The sequence below is a fragment of the Capricornis sumatraensis genome, chromosome 2 (assembly GCF_032405125.1).
Source record: "Capricornis sumatraensis isolate serow.1 chromosome 2, serow.2, whole genome shotgun sequence".
NCBI classification, from domain to species: Eukaryota; Metazoa; Chordata; class Mammalia; order Artiodactyla; family Bovidae; genus Capricornis; species Capricornis sumatraensis.
Window position 1 is genome coordinate 124,061,356 of NC_091070.1, and position 18,482 is coordinate 124,079,837.

General features: G+C 44.9%; 1 non-coding gene across 1 annotated transcript; it reads right to left on the reverse strand.

Annotated features, from left to right (window-relative positions):
* Window positions 1-11,179: 11,179 nt before the first annotated feature.
* Window positions 11,180-11,343, reverse strand: LOC138074826 (U1 spliceosomal RNA). Its single transcript, XR_011144630.1, has one exon. It is a non-coding gene; the product is annotated as a U1 spliceosomal RNA (small nuclear RNA).
* Window positions 11,344-18,482: the final 7,139 nt, after the last annotated feature.

Here is an 18,482-nt window from a genome sequence, read left to right on the forward strand (position 1 = left end):
TGGAACCCATCTGTGTTCCATGTCCAGTTCTAATGATGGTTCTTGACCTGCATACAGGTTTCTCAGGAGGCAGGGAAGGTGGTCTGGTATTCCCATCTCTTTAAGTGTTTTCCATAGTTGGTTGTGACCCACACAGTCAAAGGCTTTGGCCCAGGCGAGAAAGCAGAAGTGGATGCTTTTCTATGCACTCGCATAAAATACCTGGAGAGACTCTTTCTGTGAGAAACGTTTGAGGAAAAGGTGATCAGAATTCAGTATCACTAAACTGAATGCTCTATCACTTCAGAGTTTTATTTGTGTAGATGTCAAGGATATTCCTAGAAATGCCTTAAGGTAGATTCAGCATGAAATGAAATCACCTTCATAGCATTTTGGTGTCCATGGGATGCGAATGGCTTGAGACACAGTTACCCACCCTGCTCTCTTTTTGCTAATTTTATTTTGAGTTTCCCCCCTTTCCATTCATTCCTCAGTCTCTTTGGAGCAGGATTTCCCTGGAAAGTCTTATTCCTATCCAGCAGGATGACCAAACAGCCTCTATTAACTGTTGACTCCTCCAGATTGGAGCTTTCCTCTTCTCCTCTCCCTTCCCGCAAATGTATGGGAAGGCCCGTGGCCTGGGTTGTCAGTAACAAGTCATATGGTTTTGGATAGTCTTTATTTCCTTGAAAACATAGCTCCTCCTCTGTAAATTATGGAACTGGACTTGGATTCCTTCTGAGGTCCCTATCGGTGCTCACCATCCAGGACTCTCCGGTAGCCTGCTTCTCCTCCTCAGAAGGCAGGGATGAAGAGGTAGAAGAGGGTGCTTTCTCAGTTGAGGGTCCTCTGCTCCCATAGCAGTCTGTTTCTAATTGTGTATGAGGGATGCTCAGCACGTCCATCCCTGAACATTTGGGAAAGTGCACAGATGAAGGGGATTCAAGAGTGAAATGACTGTTGAGGATTGAGTGGTGGGGATCCAGTTAAGTTTCAGAAGCAGCTTTGAGCTGAGATATCACCAAGCAAGGTGGGCTGAGGACAGGGGTCCTTAGATGCTGCAGCACAGGCTGGATGAATGTTTAGGGAGGTATTCCTTCTAACTCATGGATCTCACTTTTCTCTCCAGCCAGCCTGTGGCTCTCCCTTCAGCTCATCCTGTCAACAGGAGCTCTGTCTGCCCCTGGCCCAAGTTACCATGTGGCCATCCCTCCAGGCTCAGCAGGACCTAACAAACACTCACGTTTCTTCTCTCTCTCTCTCTGTCTTTCACAGATACCATTACTTTAGGAACTAAGAAAGGATATTGTCCATTTGAGAAACCACACTATAAAATTACTTTTTCCATTTGATGAAAAAATCTACAATAGAAACTCAAGTTAAACCTCAGCAACACTGGAGGGATCCTTTCCTGAGAATGAACATCCCAACCAACAACCACTCTGCACACCTCAAGGGACAGAATTGATGGGAGTAATCCCAGTCATCAGCCTCTGAATGTAATCCTCAGTAAGGTAATAATGCTTCGATGGACACAGAGTTTGGAAAGAACTTAACTCTTGCTCCTCTAAATATTCATCCTCCACAAACCAGCATGGGAACAAGTGGAAGAAGACAACATATCAACCTGGTCACTCTTTGCCACCAGATGGACTGTGCTCAAAGCAGGCAGCAGTTACTATGGATTGTTCTTGATGAAAGTGTTTATCCTGTTTAATATTGAGGTAGATATCAGATAACTGCAGAATTTAGACCTTTGAACCAGATAACTGGCCTGTCTTTCTTCAAACAGTCGATGTTTGCACCAAAAAGACAACAAAAAGGAGAAGAGATGTTTTAGGTTCCAAAGGACTAAAAAGATTGGGTCACTTTATTTCTTTAGTCCTTTGGAACCTCAAGCATCTCCTCACCTTTTTGTACTTGTCTCATGGTCGTGACGTTGACTGCTTTGCAGAGGAGAGGTCAATTGTCTACTCCAAGGTCTACATTTTGCAGTTGTCTGGTCATTTCCTCATGATTAAGTTCAGGTGAACCCTTTTTGCCAAGAACACCATCTAGTACATGCTGTGTGCTTCCTAGGGCAGCCTGTTTGGAGGCTAAGAGTGTCCACTTTACCTGTCACCACTATTATTATTTTAGCATTGAACACTGTTATGCGGAGGCTTATAAGATCTGTTCATTGAAAAGACAGGTTTTCGTGTCTGCAATGAGTAATTTGATGAGTGGTATTCTGACAGTGTATGAATATCGTATTCTATGATGCTCTTTCTGTAAAATTTTACCATCCTTTATTGATCCCTGATGTGTGTCAATTATCATATCTGTGGTATTGCCAGCTTTGTGCTGTGGAAAACACAATCCCTACCCCTAACATATTATTAAAAATATTTTTGAGTTTCACTGTGGACTCATGCTTTTTTAAAATTCAGTGTAATGATCCACTATTTTCTTGCATTTCTGTTTATTTGGAGGCTAACTGCTTTACAATGTAGTGTTGGTTTCTGCCATACAACAATGGGAATCAAACATAAGATTAAATGTCCCCTCCTTCTTGAACCTCCTTCCCACCCCTCCCCCATCCACAAGCCATTATTAACGTGATTGATTTTATTAATATCAATACTCTTGTTCTCATGTGCCATGCTGTGCTTAGTTACTCTGTTGTGTCTGACTCTGAACCCCATGGACTGTAGGCCGCCAGGCTCCTGTGTCCGTGGGGATTCTCCAGGCAAGAATACTGGAGTGGGTTGCCATGGTCTTCTTCAGGGGATCTTTCCAACCCAGGGATCGAACCCGGGTGCCCGCCACTGCAGGTGGATTCCACCAGGGAAGCCCAAGAATCCTAGAGTGAGTATCCTATCCCTTCTCCAGGGAATCCTACAAAACCAGGAATCGATCCGGGCTCTCCAGAATCGCAGGCAGATTTTTTACCAGCTGAGCTACCAGGGAAGCCCCTTTGTTTCTCCTGTTCAGGTTTGTATCTTAAACTCCTCTCACATCTCTTCATCTATGTTTACCATTTGTAGTAGACTGTATCTTCTGTGTTTCTTTCTCTGTTATTTTATTTTCTGTGTGTATGCATATATGTGGGTGTGTGTCTTTTGCTCGGTATTTTGGAACGCCTGGATAGCTAGTTAGTGCACTAAAATTTTTGACACGTTAGTCCTTTAGTATTTTGTCACCTTTCTAGCACTGGTGGTGCAGAGGTTAAAGCGTCTGCCTGCAATGTGGGAGACCTGGGTTCGATCCCTGGGTCGGGAAGATCCCCTGGAGAAGAAAATGGCAACCCACTCCAGTATTCTTGCCTGGAGAATCCCATGGATGGAGGAGCTTGGTGGGCTACAGGTCGCAAAGAGTCGGACTCGACTGAGCGGCTTCATTTTCACTTTCACTTTCTTTCTAGTATTTGATGTCTATGTTTTAAATGTTCTCTGTCAGCTTCAACTTTTTAGTACTGTGATGCTCGAGGACATTATTCTGCTTTTTTCTTCTCTCTTTACCTACCTTATAGTAGTATTACCTTATTGTATTATTTCAACCCAATCCAATGTATACCCTTTATATACTATATTTTTCCTACCTTTTTTTGTTAATGTGCTAATTGGTAGGGTAGAGGTAGGAGCTGGAGGAGGGGCCCACTGGGTCCTTTTGACCTCCTGGTGGCACAGGATGGCTGTCCTACTCTGGGAGTACCAACAGCCTCCCTGCAGAAGTTTGAGGGTGTACCTAGGCTGCCCCCAGAGCGGGGCCCACGACACAGTGGCTTAAATCTACAATTACATATATTCAGTGATGACCAGATATACAAAACTCATAGTTTCCTGTCAATTCTTGACGAGCAGAGTTCATCGTTAAAGATTTCTCATGATGGACTGAGGGCTCCTTAAGTTTGATATATTTAATACTAGTTTTCTGTTGCTGTGATACAGTACAGACACCTTGGCTAAATATAAAGAACTTGTCCACAATGAGTTCTATTGATTTTTTTTTTTCATAATATCTTACTTTGTATGTTCTGCTGAGATGTAGAATGCAAACTGATTTTTCTTCACTGAGGGCAAAGGGTGGTCTGGAGCTTCAGGACATTTTTTCTTTTTTTAAAAAACTCTTTCACTCTACTAGGATAGGTCTTAGAACTGACCATTCCAGGTCTATTTCCACTAGGTCTCTATGACTTTTCTCTGATCCTTTCTCATTATCTTTTGTTCACTTCTATTCTGTTTGATGCTTTCATTTTTAATGCCGTGTCCCTTATAAGCTGGGATAAATATGTTCTCTATGTACCTTGTCATTCAGCTTTTTTTGTTTTTCAAAGAATTTTACTTTTAATTTTTTATATCTCTGCCAGTTTCAATTTCTCATTTCTTTTTTCCTGTCTACTTCTATCTCGTGTTCTGTATTTCTTACATAAAATATTGAAGGTTTTTCCACGTGCATGTATCTACAAGTGCTTTGTTCAGAACAAATCAAAATATGGATGCCATTTTACATTTCCCAAGGTTTTTTGATAGATTTTGAGGCAATTTTTTCACTTGCTGAAATTTTTGACTCTCATTTGACACTTTTTTCTTCTGCCACCTTGGAAGAAACGTCAGCTATATAGTTTTCATTTTCACATGACTAGGTTTACCTAAATGACAAACAGTTGTTCCAGGTCAAAATGGATTAGTGCTTAGAGTGGCTTACTTGATTTCTTTGTTTTAGGTCTGTCTTGTGCAATTATGACTCTTCCCGTGTGGCTAAGAGGTTAAAGTGTCTGCCTCTAATGCAGGAGACCTGGGTTTGATTCCTGGGTTGGGAAGATCCTCTGGAGAAGGAAATGGCAATCCACTCCAGTATTCTTGCCTGGAGAATCCCATGGATGGAGAAGCCTGGTGGGCTACAGTCCATGTGGTCGCAAAGAGCCAGACACAACTGAGCGACTTAACTTTCTAACTGTTGTGCAATTATTCGAGCAGAGCTAAGGCTTGGGGGAAAGGCATGGTGTGTCTCTTGATTTGGGGATTCTATTTCTTCCAGTAGGACCTTTCATTTCTGCCAGTTGCACCGTTCTTTGTTCATCACCACAAGTGTGCAAAGGATGCTGCCTTCAGCTCGGTCTCACACCTGATCCCAGTAATCGTGCCTCCTCAAGACTGTCACCCTTGGTCCTGTGCACTGTTGAACCCCTTCCTATCAATTCCCTAGTCACCAGAGCTAGAGCCAACCGTGTCGCAGACACCCTCTGAGTTGATCCACGTGCTCTTTCTGTGAGTTACTCTACCTGAGCTCTGTCTGGAGTACGCCCTCCCTGCTGCGCTCTCCTCTGTGTGCAGGGTCCTGGTTGATCCTCTGCTGCTGTGTGGCTCCCAGACCGAGCTGAGTACAGACCAAGCCACGCCCACAGGCCTCTCTGGGCCCTGGGTGTTTGGGGCTGGGTTCTGAGTGGTGGCCTGACTCTCTCTCTTAGTCCCTACCCCTTGGAATTGTATGTTGAGAGATTCAGCTGCTATTGTTCTAGGTGGTCCTGTGTTCTCCTATCATCCTTTTTCAAATCTGAAGTTTCAATAGTACACAAAAGTAGACACGACAGAACACGCCCATCTTTGTCAGGCATGGTCTACAATGACCAGCTTATGGCTGAACTTGTCTTACTACAATCCATGCACTTACCTTTTCCTATATTTTTTAAAGGGACTCTCAGACATCATGTTTCATCTATAATTATGTCAGCATGTTTCCCCTCAGTGAGAACTCTTTTTGAAAGTATTATCATCATGGCATTATAATCATAAATTAATTCAAAATCTTTAATATCATAAAAGACTATTCACATTTTCCATTTTTTAAAATGCAGCATTTTTTCCAGCTTATTTGATCACATAGGGTTTTTTAAATTAATGTATTTATTTATGGCTGCCCTCAGTGTTTATAGCTTGAAGGTACAGAGCTTCTCCAGTTGTGGAGAGGGGGAGCTACTCTCTTGTTGTTTGCTGGTTTCTTGGGCTTCAGTAGTTGCTGCCCATGAGCTCAGTTGTTGCAGCTTGTTGGCTTAGGAGCCCCATAGCCTGTGGGATCTTCCTGGACCAGGGATCAAACCTGTGTCCTCTGCATTGCTAGGCACATTCTTCACCAGGGAAGCCCCCCTCCTGCTCCTCCATTATTGTTTCTAAGTGAGTCTTCTTTTTTGGATCCAAATAGAATCCACAAACTGGAATCACTAAGATAATGCATTTAAGTCTCTTACATGTATGCTTACCTTCAATTTCTTCTCTCCTTCCTTCCTTCCTTCCTTCTTTACTCTCCCTCTCACCCGCTCTCCATCTCGCTTGGTCTATTGCTGTCCTTTATTTCCCCTTTAAATCATTCATTTGTTGAAGAAACTGAGCTGGTTTTTCTGTAGCATTGCCACAGTCTAAACTGTATACTAGGGTGTACTTTAATAAGTGTTTCTGTCCTTCTTACTTCCTTCTTGGTGGTAGAATACACAGCAGCGCTGTAATGTAATGAAAATGCAAGTCACACTCGTAGTTTAAAATTTTCTAGTAACCACACTGACAACTAAAAAGTATAAGAGCACAATAATGCAAATATAATCTTCTGCATAGCTGATAATGCTATATATACCTTAAAGTAAATATGGGGCTTCCCAAGAACTCGCCTCCCAATGCAGGAGACACAAGAAATGTGCATTCAATCCCTGGGTCAAGAAGATCCTCTGGAATAGGAAATGGCAACCCACTCCAGTATTCGAGCCTGGGAAATCCCACGGACAGAGGAGCCTGGCGGGATATGATCCATGGACCCAAAAGAGTTGGATAAAACTGAGCGACTGAGCACACACTCAAAGGAAATAGAATTATACCAATGTTGTAAATTTGTGTTTTATAGAAAAATACTGTGCATGTCTCCAACTTTTAAGGTGACAGTCACATGAATTAGAAATGAACATCCAGGTCCTCAGTCCTACTACTTTGTAACTATTCAACAGCCATATGCTTAGCAGTCCCTACTTTGGACATGTAGATACAGAGAGTCACACTTGCAGTCCTGGCAAGACTACTTCAGAAGTGGTGTGCGCTCTCTGATGAGGAGGCACATCAAGTCCTGTGTGTTTCCTCAAACAGTATTACCAGCCCTTTTAGTTCAAGACCTCTCAATCCATTTACTGATTATCTGGCATGAAATGGTGATATTCCATCATCATGTAGTATTTAACTGGAATACTTGCATAGAAAGAAACTTCTCCTAAATACTAAATACTCTTTAGTTACTCAGTGGTACCCTCTGTAAAGAAAACTGCAGCTTAATGAGCAATACTCCAAGTATCCTCTGTGGTCACCAATTTGTTTATTTCTTTTTGTCCCCTGTGTGCTAATATGAATTCAAAATTTCAAACACCATGAAGGATTTCAATTTATTGCAACATAGCTCTTATCAATACTCAAATTATCTCTCTTTTGGCAGTGAAGGTGACTTTAAGCTGGCTCCTCAATTCTTTTGAAAAGGTTCTAATAGTATTTGAGACCTTTCTTGATAACACTATGACAAGGTGCTTCTCTTTGATCCTGAATATTTTCTGCCCCTGGCCTGGACTCAGTCATTTTTCTTAGAATCTCGAGTTTCCTTTTGTGCAAAATGTTTTCCCAAATCAAATTGTAACCTTAAGATGCTTACTGGATTTGGTTTATTTCTAGGCATTTCCAGAGGACAGAAGTAGGAAATACATACTCATCTTCGTATGAATGTATATATTCAAATTCAGAATGTTAGGCTTTATTGAATGTTTATCTTTCATCTGACTCTTTTCTGTATACCAGTATTTTTGTTATTAAGGACACTGGGAGTAATAGAAATAAAAGATTTCATACAATCTCCTTTGCTTATCCCCACATCATTTGGAATAAGAAGAAATAGCAACAATGCCCATAATAACACAAGTAAGGAAAGCAGCTTTTTAAAAACTTTTGTCACTGTTCAGGGTACATATAAATTATACTGTTTTATAGTTTTCATCTATATGGTTGTTCCACAAAGTTACATCATGTTTCCAATGTCTAGAAGTGACATTTAAAAAGTGAATTTTATAATGATAAAAAAGTGAATGCTGTTTCCAACTCAAATCTAACTGCATAGAATATATTCACTATTCTGGCCCCGACTATAAGATCTGCAAGTGCCTCAAAGGCGTGGGTGACCGACCCCTGATCTCAGAAGCTGGAATACACCGCCCAGGCTCCTCTTTCTGGCTGAGTTTGGGATGAAAGGACAAGATTTCCTGGAGTCAAGGTTCAAGTCAGCCTAACAGCGGTTTTCCGTGTCCAAAGGAGGCTTAGGAGCGAGAAGTTCTGAAATAAATTGAAATAGGATCAATCAAAACTGTGACTAATAGGGCACCTGAATAAAATATAGTACTTCCCATTCAGATCTGGAACCCCGCCCGGAAAGCTGTCACCCTGGCTGGTCAATGACATCACAGCCCCCGGACCATTAATCACAGGGACAAGACGTGCGGCCCGAAGCCCCCTCGTGGGGCAGGACTCAGTGGGCGCAGCTTCTGCCTTTTACCTCGAGACCCAGGGTGACCCGACAGGGGGTGGCAGTGCTTCGGTCGCTGCGCCCTTTGGCGGCGGGGCCGGGCCCCCGATGACCATTGGCCGGGAAGCCGCAGGGTCCTGCGGGGACGCCACGGGCTCGTCCCCCACCTCCCCGTGCTCCAGGGCCCTGCGCTGCTCAGAGCAGCAGGTTTCGGACCTCGACTGCTGAGCGGGAGGCGGCAGGGCACGGGGGCCCAGGGCCTCCTTCGCGGGACCCAGACCTTCTGGTCCCGAGAGCAGGACGAGCTGGGCGCTGGGGCGGGAGACTAGGTCCACTCAGCGCGCACCTGAGGCGCAGTTCGCTCTCAGGAGACTGAGTTCCGGCTGCGCCAGTGAAAGACCCTGCGTGCGGCCTAGAGGGAAAGGTCCCACCGAGACTCGAACTCGGATCGCTGGATTCAGAGTCCAGAGTGCTGACCGTTACACCGTGGGAACACGGCCGTCTCGCTCTCCAGCAGCTGAGCCGTGTGGCTCGCAGCCGCGCGGTCCCAGGACCTCCCTCCCTCCCGGCGCGCTTGTCACTCCGCCGCGAGCTGCTTCCTCCCGACGCCAGGGGGCGCCTGACTCGCCGGCCAGCGGCCGTCTCTACAGCTTTGGACGCAGTGGAATGAGAGGAAACCCATTCCTGGTGAGCGTCGGAGAGGGGCTTTTAGGCCTCCCCCAAATGCTCCTGCTCTGCTGGTATTTTTAGAGTTTTCTGCCCTGAGGTAAAATTCCCGCCAGGAAAAATTTTTTAAAGCCCTTCCCTCTTTGGGGTTGTCTTCTTCCTGCTGCGCTGGGAACTCTGAACGTCCTCAGAAGAGCCCTTGGGACTTCGTGGGCTGTCCCATGCCTGGTACCCACGTCCAAGTGTAGAATTGCGGGCCACCGCCGGCTTCGTGGGGTGGGGAGTCGGGGGTGGGGGCACGACAGGGCGTTTGCTCTGGTCGGAAGGATCGGCCTTCCCACCCGTTGCACCATGCTGGTGGAGGAACTGCGAGCCCAAATAAGTTAGGCATAAAGGACGGTTTACAGCAGTAACAGGAATGTTCAAATGTGCCAAATCCTGTAAGGGTTGAGCGGTGGAAAGAATGGGTTTGTTTTGTTGTTCAGCCGCTCTGTCGTGGCCAACTCTTTTCGACCCCATGGACTGCAGAAAGCCAGGCTTCCCTGCCCTTCACCATCTCCCAGGCCTTACTCAAACTAATGTCCACTGAATCGGTAATGCCATCCAACCATCTCGTCCTCTGTCGTCGTCTTCCCCTCTTGCCTTCAACTTTCCCAGCATCAGGGTCTTTCGCATCATGTGGCCAAAGTATTGGAGAGTCAGCCTCAGCGTCAGTCCCTCCAATGAATATTCAGGACTGATTTCCTTTAGGATTGACTGGTTTAATCTTGCAGTCTAAGAGACTCTCAAGAGTCGTCTCCAACACTACAGTTCAAAAGCACCAAGTTTTGTGCTCAGCTTTCTTTGAGCTTTCCTTGTTGCTCAGAGGTTAAAGCGTCTGCCTGCAATGCAGGAGATCTGGGTTTGATCCCCAAGTCCGGAAGATCCTCTACAGAAGGAAAGATCCTCTGGAGAAGAAAATGCGATTCACTCCAGTGCTCTTGCCTCAGAGGAACCTGGTAGGTCACAGTCCATGGGATCACAGAGTCGCATAGGATTGAGCAACTTTTCTTCTCTTTATGATTCAACTCACATCCGTACATGACCACAGAAAAACTATAGCTTTGACTAGATAGACGTTTGCTGGCAAATTAATGTCTCTGCTTTCTAATATGCTGTTTAGGTTTGTAGTAGCTTTTCTTCCAAGGAGCAAGCGTCTTTTAATTTCATGGCTGCAGTCACCATCTGCAGTGACTTTGGCGCCCAAGTAAAGAAAGTCTGTCACTGTTTCCCGCGTTTCTTCCATTTATTTGTCATGAAGTGATGGGACCAGATGCCATGATTTCTGTCTTTTGCATGTTGAGTTTTAAGGCAACTTTTTTCACTCTCACTTTTTCTGATTTCTGGCATCATAAGGATGGTGTAATCTGCATCCTCAGTTTTGTACTTTACATGATGTGCTCTGCATGTAAATAAGCAGACTGACAAAACACAACCTTTGATGTACCCCAGACTCATCTGAAATCACCCTGATGCTGGGAAAGACTGAAGGTGGGTGAAGAAGGGGACGACAGAGGGTGAGATGGCTGGAAGGCATCACCAATTCAACGGGCTTGAGTCTGAGTAAACGCTGAGAGTTGGCGATGGACAGAGAGGCCTGGTGTGCTGCATGCAGTCCGTGGGGCCTACAGAGAGGACAAGACTGAACTGAAGTAGCTACTATAGTATATATATAAAAAAACAATGCATAACCTCTATGTATAATACAAAACATAAAAAGTTAATAGCTTGAGGGAGCAGTGTATTCACTACTGAGCTGAACTTGTTTGACTAGTCATGTTCACTTTTTGCGATCTCACCAGGCTCTTCCATCCATGGGGTTTCCAAGCAAGAGTACTGGAGTGGGTTGCCATTTCCTTCTCGAGGAAATTTTTCCGAGGGCTTCCTGCATTGCAGGAAGGTGTTTCAAATCACCTGAGCTGCCAGAGAAATCCCACATGACAGTAGAAGGTAGTTCTATCGTTAAAACCATAGTTACCAGGGGAAAGCGCACACGCAGTCCCCAACTATCACAAACTAGGCAGTTGAGTTTCCCGCTTTTGGGGAAACCGCAGAGGTCTACACACCCACAGGGCAATGGGCGAGCCTAGCCCTGGGAGAACCACCTTTGTGATCACAGTATCTGCCCTGCCAGGTAAGTATAAAGTAATTCTGCCCACCACCCGCACAGCCTTAGACACGTTCACAGTACGTACAGGCTCACTTTGCTATTGCCCTGTCATCTCTTCCACCACCGTCCACACCCCATCATTTCCTGCGCCTCTCAGGCACTCCTAACAACTCTCTAATAAAATCCAAGCAGTATCACCGGAAAACTTGCTCAACTGGCAAAGTGGCAGGCCAGGAACTGTACGACTTCCGCTGCAAAATTTACATAAGACCAGCCCAATTCAGGACCTATAAGGGAGTTCCTCTCCTCCAACCCAAGCCCTGTCCCTTGCCCATCATCTCCCCTCCCACCCCAGCCGAGACGACCAATGCGCAGGCCGGCTGCTGAAGGAGAAGTGAAGTCATGATTCCCCACAGTTTAGGGAGCCCAGGAATCAGTGGAAGCAGACCCTTTATTCTTTAGTTGAGATGTAGGGGAATTAAGCCACCTTCCTTGCATTCTTAACCTTTATTCTGTGTTACATGCTGAGAATAGTATTTTTGTGGTCCTCTGTTCAGTTCAGTTCAGTCGTTCAGTCGTGTCCGACTCTTTGCGACCCCATGAATTGCAGCTCGCCAGGCCTCCCTGTCCATCACCAACTCCCGGAGTTCACTCAAACTCATGTCCATCGAGTCGGCAATGCCATCCAGCCATCTCATCCTCTGTCGTCCCCTTCTCCTCCTGCCCCCAATCCCTCCCAGCATCAGAGTCTTTTGAATGAGTCAACTCTTCGCACGAGGTGGCCAAAGTACTGGAGTTTCAGCTTTAGGATCATTCCTTCCAAAGAACACCCAGGACTGATCTTCAGAATGGACTGGTTGGATCTCCTTGCAGTCCAAGGGACTCTCAAGAGTCTTCTCCAACACCACAGTTCAAAAGCATCAATTCTTCGGCGCTCAGCTTTCTTCACAGTCCAACACTCACATCCAACACATACATCACTACTGGAAAAACCAAAGCCTTGACTAAACGGACCTTGGTTGGCAAAGGAATGTCGCAGCATCGCTGATCCAATTTTGTTTTAAAAGTAATACGTTGTAAAACAATGAATGTAAACATATATATTTGTAGGAAGAAAATAAACCGTATCTGTTCCGTGTGTAGACATATAGATTCAGGGCACTAACTTTAAAAAATGCACAGCGTCAGAGTTGTGAGTTAGAGTATTATTGGGGGAAAATGAGGAGCTCAGGAGGGAGCATTTCAGATAGCTCTGAGAACTTGCTCCACAAAGATAGGGGTGAAGGTCAGGGTATATGTAGTCTTGGTGAAGGAGAGCACATACATTCAAGTGCAGATTCTTTGCAGAAGGTCACTGCTAGTCCTGAGGATCACATGTCACCATGAAGGATTTTAGTGCTTTTCTAGGTACTAGGAGATATTCGGGTCATAAAATCGGCTCCTGAAAATACATCACTATCTGAAGACTTGTTCTACCAGTTTTTTCCCATAGCAGAGTGGGCTCATTTCTGCTTTCCATCCTGAACTCCTTTCAGGGGGTGTTGAAAATCAGTGGCTGCAGCACTTAATTCTTGTAAAGGTAGATGGCAAGTGCCAGTTTGTAGCTGACAAGAGTTATAACTCAAAGTTCTATGTGATGTATTCTCTGTGCACCTTACTTCATCCTCATGGTCTCCCAGGTACCATGTTTTTCCTTTTTTCACCATACAGAATACACAAGTTGAAGATTCTGAAGAAGCTGATGACCAAAATAAGGGATAGAGAGATGATGTGTTTGCTTGAAGAATGAGGTTTGTTTGTTTTCTCCTACTGAGCAAGACTGGGTTAGACCTGAGGGCAGGGAGTGGGGAGGCTGGAGAAGGCAACCAGCTTGCTTTTCAGACCAGAGACCAAGGAGTGGAGGAACTTGATCCTTGAAGTGCCTTTGGCTTAAGAGGGAAGGTGACTAGCCTGGAGGGAAAATCTTAAACTCAGCACCCATTTAACTTCCAGGAAAACCTGTCCTTTCTTGGAACAGATGACAATACTGGTCCTGCACACTGACTTTAAATATTCTTTATCCATCGCTGTCTACTGTAGGAGTTTCCTGTTGCTTCTGTAACATGTTACTACACACTTAGTGGCTTAAAACAACACACATTTATTATTTTATGACTCTGGAGATCAGAAGTCCAAGATGCATCTCCCTGGGAAAAAATCAAAGTGACAGTTGGGTTGTGGTTATTATTCCTGGAGATGCTAAGAGAGAATCTCTTTCTTTGCCTTGTCCAGCCTCTAGAAGATGCCTACATTCTACTCTCATAGGCCCCTGTCATCTTCAAAGATAATAACAGCTGATGAAGTTATTCTCAAACACATTATTCTGACACCAATTGTCCTTCCATCTTTATGAACCTTTGTGATTCCATGGGGCCCCCATCTCAGTTCAGTTCATTCGCTCAGTTGTGTCCAACTCTTTGTGACCCCATGAATGGCAGCCTGACAGGCCTCCCTGTCCATCACTGACTCCCAGAGTCCACCCAAACCCATGTCCATTGTGTCGCTGGTGCCATCCAACCATCTCATCCTCTGCCGTCCCCTTCTCCTCTGGCCCTCAATCTTTGCCAGCATCAGAGTATTTTCAAATGAGTCAGCTCTCTGCATCAGGTGGCCAAAGTATTGGAGTTTCAGCTGCAACATCAGTCTCTCCAATGAACACCCAGGACTGATCTCCTTCAGGATGGACTGGTTGGATCTCCTTGCAGTCCCAGGGACTCTCTAGGGTCTTCTCCAACACCACAGTTCAAAAGCCATCAATTCTTCAGCGCTCAGCTTTCTTTATAGTCCAACTCTCATATCCATACATGACCACTGGAAAAACCATAGCCTTGACTAGACGGACCTTTGTTGACAAAGTAATGTCTCTGCTTTTTAATATGCTGTCTAGGTTGGTCATAACTTTCCTTTGAAGGAGCAAGTGTCTTTTAATTTCATGGTGACAGTCACCATCCGCAGAGGTTTTGGAGCCCAGAAAAATGAAGTCAGTCACTGTTTCCTCATCTATTTGCCATGAAGTGATGGGACCGGATGCCAGGATCTTCGTTTTCTGAATGTTGAGCTTAATTTAATCCAACTTTTTCACTCTCCTGTTTCACTTTCATCAAGAGGCTCTTCAGTTCTTCACTTTCTGCCATAAGAGTGGTGTCATCTGCATATCTGAGGTTACTGATATTTATCCCGGCAATCCTGATCCCACTTCTGCTTCCTGCAGCCTAGCGTTTCTCATGATGTATACTGCATATAAGTTAAATATGCAGGGTGACAATATACAGCCTTGATGTACTCTTTTTCCTATTTGGAACCAGTCTGTTGTTCATGTCCAGTTTTAAATGTTGCTTCCTAATCTGTATACAGATTTCTCAAGAGGCAGGTCAGGTGGTCTGGTATTCCCATCTCTTTCAGAATTTTCCACAGTTTATTGTGATCCACACAGTCAATGTTTTGGCATACTCAATAAAGCAGAAATAGATGTTTTTCTGGAACTCTCTTCTTTTTCGATGATCCAGGGATGTTGGCAGTTTGATCTCTGCTTCCTCTGCCTTTTCTAAAACCAGCTTGAACATCTGGAAGTTCATGGTTCACGTATTGCTGAAGCCTGGCTTGGAGAATTTTGATCATAACTTTACTAGTGTGTGGGATGCGTGCAATTGTGTGGTAGTTTGAGCATTCTCTGGCATTGTCTTTCTTTGGGATTGGAATGAAAACTGACCTTTTCCAGTCCTGTGGCCATTGCTGAGTTTTCCAAATGTGCTGGCATATTGAGTGCAGCACTTTCACAGCATCATCTTTCAGGATTTGAAATAGCTCAACTGGAGTTCCATCACCTCCACTAACTTTGTTTATAGTGATGCTTCCTAAGGCCCACCTGACTTCTTAATTTAATCAAACCCACAAATTCTCTTTTTCCACATCAAGTAACATAATCACAAATTCCAGGGACCTGCATTTGGGCATCTTTGAAGAAGCTTTAGTCTACCACCACAGCCAGTCTCCCGAGGGAACACACTTCTGCAAGCATATCAGTCAGTGGTGGCTGCTCCATTCTGAAAGTAATTCAGGTGAAAGCAAGTCAGTCCACTGCATCTGAGGGTCAGCCAGTCAACAGCTGGGCCCCGTATTGAGGCATCTGAGTCAAAGAGAGAAGGAAAATGCCTGTGGGGAGATGAATCTGAGGACCGAGTACCTGGGCAGTTCCCAGGGATCAGAGTTGAGAGCTGCAAATGCCTTCATGGGGGGAGGAGGCTGGGGAGGGTGTTAGGAGCTGAGTATATGTGTTTCCCTCCCCCCACCCCTGACAAATTCATATCTTGGATGCTAATCCCCAGTGAAGCTGTATTTGGGGAAGGAACTTTGAAGGATGTAATTAAATTTAAATGAGATCATAGCCTTGGGGCACTGATAGGATGTTTCCATTTCAGTTTAGTCGCTCAGTCATGTCCTGACTCTTTGCGACCCCATGGACTGCAGCATGCCAGGCCTCCCTGTCCATCACCAACTCCCGGAGTCTATCCAAATTCATGTCTGTTGAGTCGGTGATACCATCCAACCATCTCATCCTCTGTCGTCCCCTTCTACGCCTGCCCTCAGTATTTCCCAGCATCCGGGTCTTTTGAAATGAGTCAGCTCTTTGCACAAGGAGGCCAAAGTATTGGAGTTTCAGTTTCAGCATCAGTCCTTCCAATGAACACCCAGGAGTGATCTCCTGTAGAATGGACTGGTTGGATCTCCTCGCAGTCCAAGGGACTCTCAAGAGTCTTCTCCAACACCACAGTTTAAAAGCATCAATTCTTCGGCATTCAGCTTTCTTTATAGTCCAACTCTCACATCCATACATGACCACTGGAAAAACCATAGCCTTGACTAGACGGACCTTTGTTGACAAAGTAATGTCTCTGCTTTGCAATATACTGTCTATGTTGGTCATAACTTTCCTTCCAGGAGTAAGTATCTTTTAATTTCATGGCTACAGTCATGGTTATAGAAAAGGCACAGGAAGCAGAGATCAAATTGCCAACATCCTCTGGATCATCAAAAAAGCAAGAGAGTTCCAGAAAAATCTATTTCTGCTTTATTGACTATGCCAAAGCCTTTGACCTTGTGGATCACAATAAACTGTGAAAAATTCTGAAAGAGATGGGAATACCAGACCACCTGACCTACTTCTTGAGAAATCTGTATGCAGGTCAGGAAGCCACAGTTAAAACTGGACATGGAACAATAGACTGGTTCCAAGTAGGAAAAGGGGTACATGTCCTTAAATGAAGAGATAAACAGAAAGCTTGGGCTTCTGCCCTACCTCAGCTCAAGTAACAAGAAAAGACCTTGTGAGGACCCAGCCAGGCAAGGACTATCTGCAAGCCAGGAAGAGAGCTTGCAGCAGAAACTGAATTGCTGGGAAGTTCCAACCATAATCTGCTGCTGCTGCTAAGTCGCATCAGTCGTGTCCGACTCTGTGCGACCCTGTAGACGGCAGCCCAACAGGCTCCTCTGTCCCTGGGATTCTCCAGGCAAGAATACTAGAATGGGTTGCCATTTCCTTCTCCAATGCATGAAAGAGAAAAGTGAAAGTGAATTCTAGGACTTCTCAAAACTGTGAGAAAACAGATTTCTGGTTCAGCCACCCAGCCCATAGCATTTGTTTTCTGGAAGCCCAAGCTGACTAATACCAGAGGTCACTTAGCCACCATCTGCAGTGATTTTGGAGCCCAAAAAATAAAGTCTGACACTGTTTCCACTGTTTCCCCATCTATTTCCCATGAAGTGATGGGACTGGGTGCCATGATCTTCGATTTCTGAATGTTGAGCTTTAAGCCAACATTTTCACTCGCCACTTTCACTTTCTTCAAGAGACTTTTGAGTTCCTCTTCACCTTCTGGCATAAGGGCGGTGGCATCTGCATGTCTGAGGTTAGTGATATTTCTCCCGGCAATCTTGATTCCAGCTTGTGTTTCTTCCAGTCCAGCGTTACTCATGATGTCCTCTGCATATAAGTTAATGAGCATGATGGCAATATACAGCCTTGATGTACTCCTTTTCCTATTTGGAACCAGTCTGTTGTTCCATGTCCAGTTCTAACTGTTGCTTCCGACCTGCATACAGATTTCTCAAGAGGCAGATTAGGTGGTCTGGTATTCCCATCTCTTTCAGAATTTTCCACATTTTATTGTGATCCACACAATCAAAGGCTTTGGCATAGTCAATAAAGCAGAAATAGATGTTTTTCTGGAACTCTCTTGCTTTTTTGATGATCCAGAGGATGTTGGAATTTTGATCTCTGGTTCCTCTGCCTTTTCTAAAACCAGCTTGAACATCTGGAAGTTCTCGGTTCATGTATTGCTAAAGCCTGGCTTGGAGAATTTTGAGCATTACTTTACTAGCATGTGAGATGAGTGCAATTGTGCGGTAGTTTGAGCATTCTCTGGCATTGCCTTTCTTTGGAATTGGAATGAAAACTGACCGTTTCCAGTCCTGTGACCACTGCTGAGTTTTCCAAATGTGCTGGCATATTGAGTGCAGCACTTTCACAGCATCATCTTTCAGGATTTGAAATAGCTCTACTGGAATTCCATCACTTCCACTACCTTTGTTCGTAGTGATACTTTCTAAGGCCCACTTGACTTCACATTCCAAGATGTCTGGCTCTAGATGAGTGAACACACCATCGTGATTATCTGGGTCAGGAAGATCTTTTTTGTACAGTTCTTCTGTGTATCATTCTTCAGGGTGACCCAATACCCCATGTGGCCTGCATTTCCTCTTCTACTGGATGAGTTCTATGGTTTGGACTCTCCACAGTCATAGACAAGGGTTTGGGTGCTGGTGAAGAATCTGTGCCTAATTCTGGGGAGGCTCAGAGAAAAAGGAAAGAACTCCCAGAATCTGGGCGTGGGAGGGGGCGGGGACTGAGAGGCTGCTCTTCTGTGAATAAAGGAGGTTCAACGATGTGAGAGGAGCTGGGGTGTGTGTGTGTGTGTGCCCATTGTGTGTGTCCAGGATAAATTCAAGGGAAGTTCAAGAGAGGGCAGCTGCCATTCTGGGACCAGAGACTAGAGCACCTTGGCATCAAGCTCTGCTCATCCTCCTCCTTCTTCGGCCTCTGTTTTCCTTTCTCCTCCCTGTCCTCACTAGCATC